The following is a 10,063-nucleotide window of genomic DNA, read 5'->3' as shown; positions in this document are numbered from 1 at the left end:
ATGACTTGAATATTTTTATATATGCTCCTAACATTTTATAGTTTTCATTGTTTTTATCATACTTTGCTATTGGTTTTTGCAATTAATGAATTTATTGTACAGAAGAATACGTATATAGATACCCAAAGCAAAGTTATTTTAAAAGAAGAGTCAAGATATTAACATATGCCTATCAGTATAAAGCTGTTCAGAAAAGGGGAGATGAAGATGCTACTCAAGGAAAAGATACTGTTGCTTCAAAAGGGAAGCAAAAGGTTTTAAATAAGTTTTTATTTTATTGATGTAGTAGAGGCCCAATGCAAGAAAATTCGTGCAAGAGTAGGCCTTCCTTCCCCCAGCTGCCAGCACCGGCTTCCCTCCGGCACCCAGGACCCAGGCTTCCCTCCTCTGGCTGTAGGCAGGCACCCGGGACCGGGCTGGCTTCCCTCTGGCCCTCGCTTCCTCAGGAAGGATGTCCGGAAGGATGTCTGATCTAATTAACATATTACCCTTTTATTATTATAGATAAGACTTTCTTATTCTAATTCAGCGTTTTACATTTTCTTAACTTTATTTTTTAATATGGATTGCTAAATCAATTGTCTAAAGTGAATATAATTTATTTGTATTTTTGGTAAGTCTCCATGACATCAGGTCAAACATAAATGCTTCAATAATTTTTTAATTATTTAGAAATATTTCTATGTATATTATAAATGTGATTACCTATATGTATATATAAAATATATCAATTATATGTGTTGCAAAAATGTCTCTGCAGCATGTCTTTTCATGCATATTAGGTTTTTTTGATAAATATTTATTGTGGTGAAAGTTATCAATTTTTATCTTCTGCTTTAAAACTTAAGAATTGCTTCTTTGTCTGATATTCTTGAACAAATTCTCCTATGCTTTTTCCTATAAGTTGTAAATGTTTGCCTTGTACATGTAAGTGATAAACCTGGAATTGCCTTTTGTGTGTGGTGTCAGACAAATGTCCATCTAATTTCACCTACACATTGTAGACAATCATATCCTGGGGGAGTTTCGGCTTCCTTTTAATATCTCACTCTTCCTGTCATCTATGTGTGTGAGTCTGCTTTTCAGCTCCTATTCTTTTCATTTGCCCATTTGTCCATCTTTACACCAATCCCACACTTTCGTTTACTGCTCATGCAAAATGATGCTTGCTACTCTAGAAGGCAAGTCCCCACAGCTTATCCTTCTTTATAGGAATGTCGCGATTATTTTTGGCCCTTTGCTTTCCCACATAAATTTAAGAACCAGACTGACAAGTTAAAAAACGAAGACCCTATAGCTATTTTAAATTGAGTCCATAGAGCTATTTGAAAGAGAATAAGCATCTTCATGATACTGAGTCTATCCTTATAAATATGGTACGTCTCTCCATTTGCTGTGTTCCTCTTTCACATATGCCTTTGCTTTATTATTTTTAATGTTGCACAAATGATTAGATTATATGAGAACTTTATTCTGAGCTACATGATATTATTGCTATTTTAAGTACCTTGTGAAATTGTGTTTGGTGATCATTACTAAAATTCAGACAGACGATTCACTTTTGTCGACCTTATAACTTTTTTGCTTGTATTTTTGAGTTGGCTAGGATTTTCATTATAATGTGGAATGCAATAACAGAATATTAGACATTTGTGATTTAAAACAAATTTTAATTGAAGAAACAACTTTTAAAAATGATTTTGATATTTCCTTATTGATATGATGTTTATTACAGGTATTTTTTTATATGCCTTTTATCTTAATACTTATTTCCATTCCTTGATTAGTCTATTGACTATTGATTTTTTTCTAAAATGTATTGATTTTCTCATGACTAGATGTTCAAATTATCAAAATTTTACTTGTTTAACAGAATAATTATATAATTTTTGCTTTAATTTGTTAATGAAATAAATTATCATAATAGATTTTAAAATAATGACACAATATTGCATTTTAAAAATCAACTTATTTTCATTATAATGCACACCCATATATTATTAGATTCAGTTTATTCACATCTATGTACACAAGTAACATTGATCTTTAATTTTCCTGTTTCATGTGTCCTCAGTTTTGGTATCAAGTTTATAGTAAATGTACAAAAGCTTGAAGAGTACTGTCTCTCATATTACTGCTGAAAGAATTTTTTTAAAGATGAAATTATCTATTGCATGATTATTTTTAAAAATCCATCTATAACTGTAGGCCTGTTGTTTTTTAGGGAGGATTATTTTTAACTATGGATTCATATTTTTTGGATTTTTTTCTAAAAAAAAATAGTCAATTTGTATATATTTTTTTAAAAAAATGCCTATTTCACTGAAGTTTTCAAATACATTGGTGGAAAATATGTTCATAATATTCTCTTAGAGTTAAAATCTCTGCAACATCTCTAATTTTCAACATTAATTTTGTTAGGGTTTTATACTTGTTTTTTTATTTTTTTTCTCCTCCCCCTGCCCCAGGCCTTCACCACCCTATTGTCTGTGTCCATGGGTTATGCATATATGTATACAGGTTCTTTGGTTGATCTCTTTCCCCTCCTACCATCCCCCCCTCGATTCTTTCCCTCTGAGATTCAATCAATTTATTTCATTTGTTTTGTTAAAGAATTAACTTTTGCCTTGCTTTGTTTTCAATATTACTTTAAAATTAACATACAGTAAAACTGACTTTTTTTCTAGTATAAAGTTCTATGAATTTTGACACGTCGATAGATTTGTATAGCCAGAAACACAATTAAGGTACAAAACAGTGCCATATCTCCAAAATCTCTCTTGCCATTCCTTTGTTCTTCTCTCACCATCCAAGCCTCTAGCAACCATTGATCTGCTCTCCTACATTAGTATAGTTTTACCTTTTCAAGAATATCATGTAAATAGAATCTGACACTATGTAATTTTTTGAAGCTAGTTTTCTTTCACTCAGCATAATGCATTTGAGATTCATCCACATTATTGTGTGGATCAATAATTTGTTCTATTTTATTATTAAGTAGTATTTCACAGTATGGATGTACTACAGTTTGTTAAACGATTCACCCATTACAGAACATTTGGGTTGTTTTCATTATTCAATAATAGTAAATAGAGTTGCTATAAACATTTATGCATAGATTTTTGTGACAACATAAGTATTCATGCCTCTGAAGTAAAAACCCAGAGGTGGAATTGCTGTCGCATATTGCATTCCTATTTTGCATTCCCACTAGCAATCAAGAGTTCCAGTTGCTCCACATTTGACAGCACGTGGCATTTGCAGTAGTTTTTATTGTGGCCACTGTGATAGGTGTCTAGTGGCATCTCATAGTGATTTCAATTTGAATTTCCCTAATGGCTGGCATACTTGTTTACCACCCCTCTTTGGTGAAGTGTCTGTTCCAGTACTTTGCCGACTCTTGCTCTTGAGCCTTAAGTGTTCTTTATATATTGTAAACACAAGTCTTTGTTGGATATGTGATTTTTAAACATTTTCTCCAAGTCTGTAGCTTATCTTTTAGTTTCTTAATAATGTCTTTCAGAAAGCAAACCTGTTTTTATATTGATGAAACCTAATAATTTACCTTTTTTTTTAATTTTGTGTTTGGGGTCATGTCTAAAAATCCTTTGCCTATTTCAAGAGGATAGAAATTTATTTTTCATGTTTTTTTCTAAAATTTGTGTACTTACTCATTTTGAGTTGATTTTTTATTTATAAGTTACTAGAGGCCCAGTGCACAAATTCGTCCATGGGTGGGGTCTGACTGGCCTGGCCCCAATCAGAGTGGACCCGGGCCAGGCCTGTCAGGAGGAGGAGATAGTGGGAAGTTGGCTGGCCTGCTTCCCTGATCTGGGCTCAATCATGGCCAGGCTGGCTAGGGGGAGGGGCTGAGGGTGATTGGCTGGCAGGCCTTGCCCCTGATTGGGGTGGGGAGGCCGATTGTGGGTGGGGCCAGCTGTGGGGAGGGGCTATGGGCAGTGGGCTGGCCAGCTCCACCCCCAATTGGTTTGGGAGGGGCCGATCGAGGGTGGAGCTGGCTGGGGGGAGGTGCCATGGGCCAATCAGGGTAGGGCAGGATGATCAGGGACAGGGCTGGCTGGGGGGAAGGGCCATTGGCTGGGCTGGCTGGGTTAGGGGCCACAGGAGGTTGGCTGGCCAACCCCACCCCCCAATTGGGCCAGTTTGCTGGCTGCAGTGGGCATCATAGTGACCTGTCATTCTAGTCATTACAGTGTTCCGGTCATTAGCTTTTCATATACATAGATGAGGAATAGGCCAAGGCTTATACTTTTAAAAGGGGTATCCAAATTATTCCAATAACAGTTTTAAAAAGACTACTATTTTCTCCCTTGAATTACCTCTGCACCTTTGACTAAAATCTATTGGCCATATTTGTGTGGATATATTTCTGGAATCTCCATTCTGTTCCACTGATCTATGTGCCTATCCCTTTACTAAGGCCATGCTGTCCTGATTACTGTAGCTTTATATCAAGTGCAGAAGCTCCTCAATTCGATAAACCCATCATAAGTTTAAAATATTATAAGTAAAAAGGTATTTAATACACCTAACCTACTGAACATCATAGCTTAGCCCTTAGCCCATCTTAAGTGTGCTCAGAACACTTATATCAGCTTACAGTTGGGCAAATAATCTCATTGCTACTACCTCGCATCATGAGAGACTATCATATCACACATTGCTAGCCTGAGAAAAGATCAAAATTCAAAATCTGAAGCATGGTTTGTATTAAATGTGTAGTAGTTTTGTGCCATCATAAAGTTAAAAAATCCATCATCAGTTGGGTAGTATTAAAATGGGGAAGTGTGCTTTCTTCATTATTCTTCTTTTTCACATGGTTTTGGCTATTCTACTTCCTTTGCCTTTCCACATAAATTTTTGAGTGAGCTGTATATAGCTATAACAATTTCTGCTGATATTTTGATTAGAATTATGTTAATCTGCAAAACCAATTTAAAGAGAGTTGACATCTTTATTATGTTGAAATTTCCAACCCATGAACACAATATGTCACTTCGTTTATTTACGTCATCTGATTTCCTTCTTTTGCCTTTCTTATGATCTAGGCAATAATAGCTTTGCTCTTATTAATTCCTACCCATCGTTATCAACTTCTTTATTGTACCTGTTTTGTGTTTGCCTTGTTGCATTTTTTTAGCTTCTTCAGCTGGAAACACAGTATGGCAGTTTTTAAATCTCTCCACACATTCCTTGTCAGTTTTTCCTGCCTTCCAGATTCCATACATAAGTGAAATTACACGATACCTATCTCTTTCTGACTCACTTCACCCAGCACAACACCCTCTAGGTCCACCCACACCACCGCAGGCAGCAAGAACCCATTCGCTTCCATGGCTGAGTCACACTCCACTGCATACATCACCACCTCCTCTGCATCAATTCATCCATCAGCAAATACCTGGGCTGCCGTCATATCCAAGCCACTGAAAATAATGCTGTAATTAACATAAGAGTGCACATGTCCCTTCAAACTAGTGTTCTGGATCTCCAAAGATAAATCCCCAGAAGTGAAATTGCTGGGTCCTTATTTGTCTCTTATTAAAGTCTTTGTTTTTAATTGTATTTTGTCTGCTATAAGTATATTGCCATTTTCATAAAACATCTCTTTTTATCCCCTTACTTTCAGTCTATGTGATGTGATTCTTTTGATCTGAAGTGAGTCTCTTATAAACAGGATATGCAAGGGACTTATTTTCTTTTCCATTCAACTACTATATGTCTTTTTAAAAATATTTTTTAAATTTTTCAACTACAGTTGATGTACAATATTATATGAGTTTAAAGTGTACAACCCAGTCATTAGACATTTCTATAACTTACAAAGCGCTCACACCAATAAACAAGGTACCCATTTGACACCATACAGTTATTACAATATTATTGACTATATTCCCTGTGCTGTAGCTTACATCCTCATGACTGTTTTGTAACTATCAATTTGTACCTTACAATCCTTCCCCTTTTCACACAGTCCCCCAAGCCCTTCCCATCTGGCAACCTTCAAAATGTTCTCTGTATCTATGAGTTTGTTTCTGTTCTGCTTGTTTGTTTATTTTGCTTTTTAGATTCTGCATGTAAATGAAATCATATAGCATTTGTCTTTCTTTTCCTGCCTGACTTATTTCATTCAGCACAATACCCTCTAGGTCCATACATGTTGTTACAAAGGTCAAAGTTTCATTCATTTTTAAGGCTGAGTCATATTCCATTGGTTATATGCACCACTGCTTTATCTAGCCTGAGAATGGACCTATTGATGGACACAGTTTGCTTCCATATCTTGGAAATTGTAGACAATGCTACGATGAACAGATGGATGTTTATGTCTTTTTGATTTTGCATTTTGGGTTTCTTCAGATAAATACCCAGAAGTGGAATTGCTGGGTCATTCTTTGTCTCTTGCTATAGTCTTTGTTTTAAAGTCTATTTTGTCTGGTATAAGAATTGCATCTGAGCTATTGATATTAAGACAACATATGTAAGGCTCTGATTTTCTTATCCATTCAGCTATCTTATGTTTTTTCTTTATTGACATCTTATTCATATTTTTTAAATATATTTTATTGATTTTTTACAGAGAGGAATGGAGAGGAGTAGAGAGCTAGAAACATCGATGAGAGAGAAACATCAATCAGCTGTCTCCTGTCTCCTGCACACTCCCCACTGGGGATGTGCCCGCAACCCAGGTACATGCCCTTGGCTGGAATCAAACCTGGGATCCCCCAGTCCGGAGGCCGATGTGCTCTCCACTGAGCCACACCAGTTAGAGCTCATTATTCATATTTTAATTTCTATTTTTCTTCTTAAATAAGTCCCTTTAACATTTCTTGTAATCCTGGTTTGGTGGTGATGGACTTCTTTAGCTTATTCTCATCTGGGAAACTCTTTATCTGTCCTTTGATTCTAAATGATAGCTTTGCTGGGTAGAATCTTGGTTGTAGGTCCTTGTTTTTCATCTTTTTAAATATTTCATGTCATACCCTTCTGGCCTATAAAGTTTCTGTGAGAAATCAGCTGACAGTCTTATTGGCGCTTCCTTGCAGGTAACTAATTGCTTTTCTGTTGGTTCTGAGGAATGGCTGTGACTACAGTGGAAGAGGTGTTATGCATGGACTTACTCTACGGAGTAGGATTTGCCTTAGTCAAGCTCTGGTGCCTGCGGAATCAGCTCTTTGAGTGTGTCATTTGTGGAGGTGGTTGGTGATGCCCTGGTCTTCTTTGAAGCTGGCCATCAGGTGTGTTGGTTCTTAGTGCTCCTGGCAGGTGCTGCACTGTGCTCTGCCTGGGGTCACTTGGTATGAGCTACAATGTGATCTGTAGATGGTTGCCATTTATGCAGGGCTTGGAAGTGCCTGGGAGAGGTAAAGCTGTGAACTAAGGCTGTCTGTCACTAGTTTTGAACTTGGGGCTGCTTAGCAAGAGCTACTGAGTTTGAAGAGACCAGATGCTGCTTGTTTTGAGATTTATGAGTCGCTGAGAGATTTTAGGAAACTCCACCGCATGAGCCAAAATATGCTGTTTATATGGAAAAGTCGATGGAAATGGCTTGGGTGGGCCTGTAAGTTGGGTGGGGCAGGGTCTCAGAGAGTCACCAGGCAGGCAAACAGTGTTTCCAGGTTGATGGAGACTAAAATAGTTGCCTGAATGTGTCTGCAGGGGGAGAGTCAGCAGAGGAACAATGGCTTCTGCCAGCACTTCTGTTTAGAGAAAGCTGCCCCTCCAGAACTTGCCCTGAAGCCAGACAATTCAGTTACTTCTTGTATGTCCCTGGTGCCTTTTGAACCTCAGAGTAAATGCTGGAGCTCAAAGCCTGTGAGTTCATCAGTTACTAAGTCCATACTCAGATGATTTAAGAGGAATCCTGTGACTCCAGCAGCCTTTGTCACAGTGAAATCCCCACTGCTTTCATATTTGCATGTTGGGGGGGTGTGGTGGGCTGTGTGTGGGGGTGCTTCTCTTCTTGGTACTAGAACCCTGTGCCGGGGAGCCTGGCGTGGAACTGGAACACCTCCTTCCTCAGGGGGGACCTCCACACCCAAGATATCCCTCCTGATTTTTACCGCCTCATGTGTATGTGGGACCAGCCCATTCTGCATTTCCACTTCTCCTACCAGTCTCATCATGGCTTCTTCCTTAGTTATAGGACTTTTGTTCAGCTAGACATTAGGTAGTTCTTAATGATCGGTTGTTCTGCTGTTTAGTTATAATTTTGATGTGGTCACGGGAGGAGACGAGTACAGTGTTTAGCTACTCTTGCCATCATGACCGGAAGCCAGTTTTAGGTTTCTGAACTCAAAATCTGAATGTTTCTGGGTTCCCCATTTTATTGGTAAGCCTCCTAAAACTGCTGAAAGCTTTGCTCAGCTTCTCAGCCTCATAGCCACTATTTATCTGGGCCTTTCCAGCCTTCAGAGATGAATGAATTCCAGCTTTAAACCAGAAGTATATACTTCTGATTAAGAGTTCTCAGGAGAGACTTTTACTTTTTTTGCATCCAATTTCATCCAAAAACAAGTCTAAGACAAGCATATACTCTACTTTCAACTTTTTCAACCATTTTTGGTGTTGTTCTTGTTCAATCATTTTGATCATCATCATTCAAGTGTTTTACTTTCCCGCAGAGGTCTCTCATCTATTATCTGTCCTTCTGCAGCCTAAAGCTTCACTTCTTATCCCCAAAACGTGTAGATCAACAAAGATGCAAATTGCTTACATTTCCAGATTAATTATTTCTATCCTCTAGTGGAATCCCTTAAATATGTTATCACCTTAGTCACATATTTGCATTTTTAAAAAATGTTTACCATTTTAGGTGTATTGCATCAGGAGGCATATTTCTGAACTTACCATGCTGCCTAAATAAAAACCTAATCATGTTGTGTCTCAGTCACACAGAAAATACATCTGACATCTTTCCATTTTCAGGCATTGATTCCACTCATTCTTCTTTTTTATTTACTTACTTTATTTACAGTTTTTATTGTTGACACTATCACAGATGTCCCCCATTTTACCTCCCCCCCTGCTTTGCCCATCTCCACCCAACCCCAACTTCCCTTCCCCTTTGTCTTCACTACACTATTGTCTGTGTCCACATATTTGGGAAATTAACCCCTTATCAGATGTATCATTGGCAAATATGTTCTCCCATACAGTGTGTTCTCTTTTCATTTTGTTGATGGTTTCTTTTGCTGTGCAGATGCTTTTTACTTTGATATAGTCCCATTTGTTTATTTTTTCTTGAGTTCCCCTTGCCCTCAGAGACATATCAGCAAAAATATCGCTGCAAGAGATGTCTGAGATTTTGCTGCATATGTTTTCTTCTGGGATTTTCATAGTTTAGCACCTTACAAAGTTTTTTATTCATTTTGAGTTTATTCTTGTGTATGGTATAAGTTGGTGGTCTAGTTTTTTGGGGTGTGTGTTTTTTTGCATGTAACTGTTCAATTTTCCCAAAACCATTTATCGAAGAGACTACTTTTTAAAAATATATACTTTTATTGATTTTTTTTTACAGAGGGGAAGGGAGAGGGATAGAGAGTTAGAAACATCGATGAGAGAGAAACATGGATCAGCTGCCTCCTGCACACTCCCTACTGGGTATGTGCCCACAACCAAGGTACATGCCCTTGACCAGAATCGAACCTGGGACCCTTGAGTCCACAGACCGACACTCTATCCACTGAGCCAAACCAGTTAGGGCTGAAAAGACTTCTTTTAATCCATGTATGGCCTTGCCTCCTTTTTCAAGGTGGGAGAGACCACTCCTTTTTTCCTAAGCCACAGTTTTAGTCATTGACTGAGTCTCTACATATCAAGTCCCTCAAAGTCACTGCTGAGTGCAGCTTGCAGACCCCTCCACTAGACCCACACACAGTCACACAGCCTCTCCAGCAGCTGGAGTCCAGAGTGAATGTTATGTCCAGATTTCTGGATCCCCAAAAGACCATCAGGGAGCCAAGTCCGATGCAAAAACAAAAGAGCCTTATTCGAACTAGCTCGAGCTCCCCATCCACCTCACTTGCTGACGCAGTGGCAG

This window comes from Myotis davidii, unplaced genomic scaffold (genome assembly GCF_000327345.1).
Source record: "Myotis davidii unplaced genomic scaffold, ASM32734v1 scaffold573, whole genome shotgun sequence".
NCBI classification, from domain to species: Eukaryota; Metazoa; Chordata; class Mammalia; order Chiroptera; family Vespertilionidae; genus Myotis; species Myotis davidii.
The sequence above is the reverse complement of the archived record's forward strand: the minus strand, read 5'-3'. Positions refer to the sequence as shown.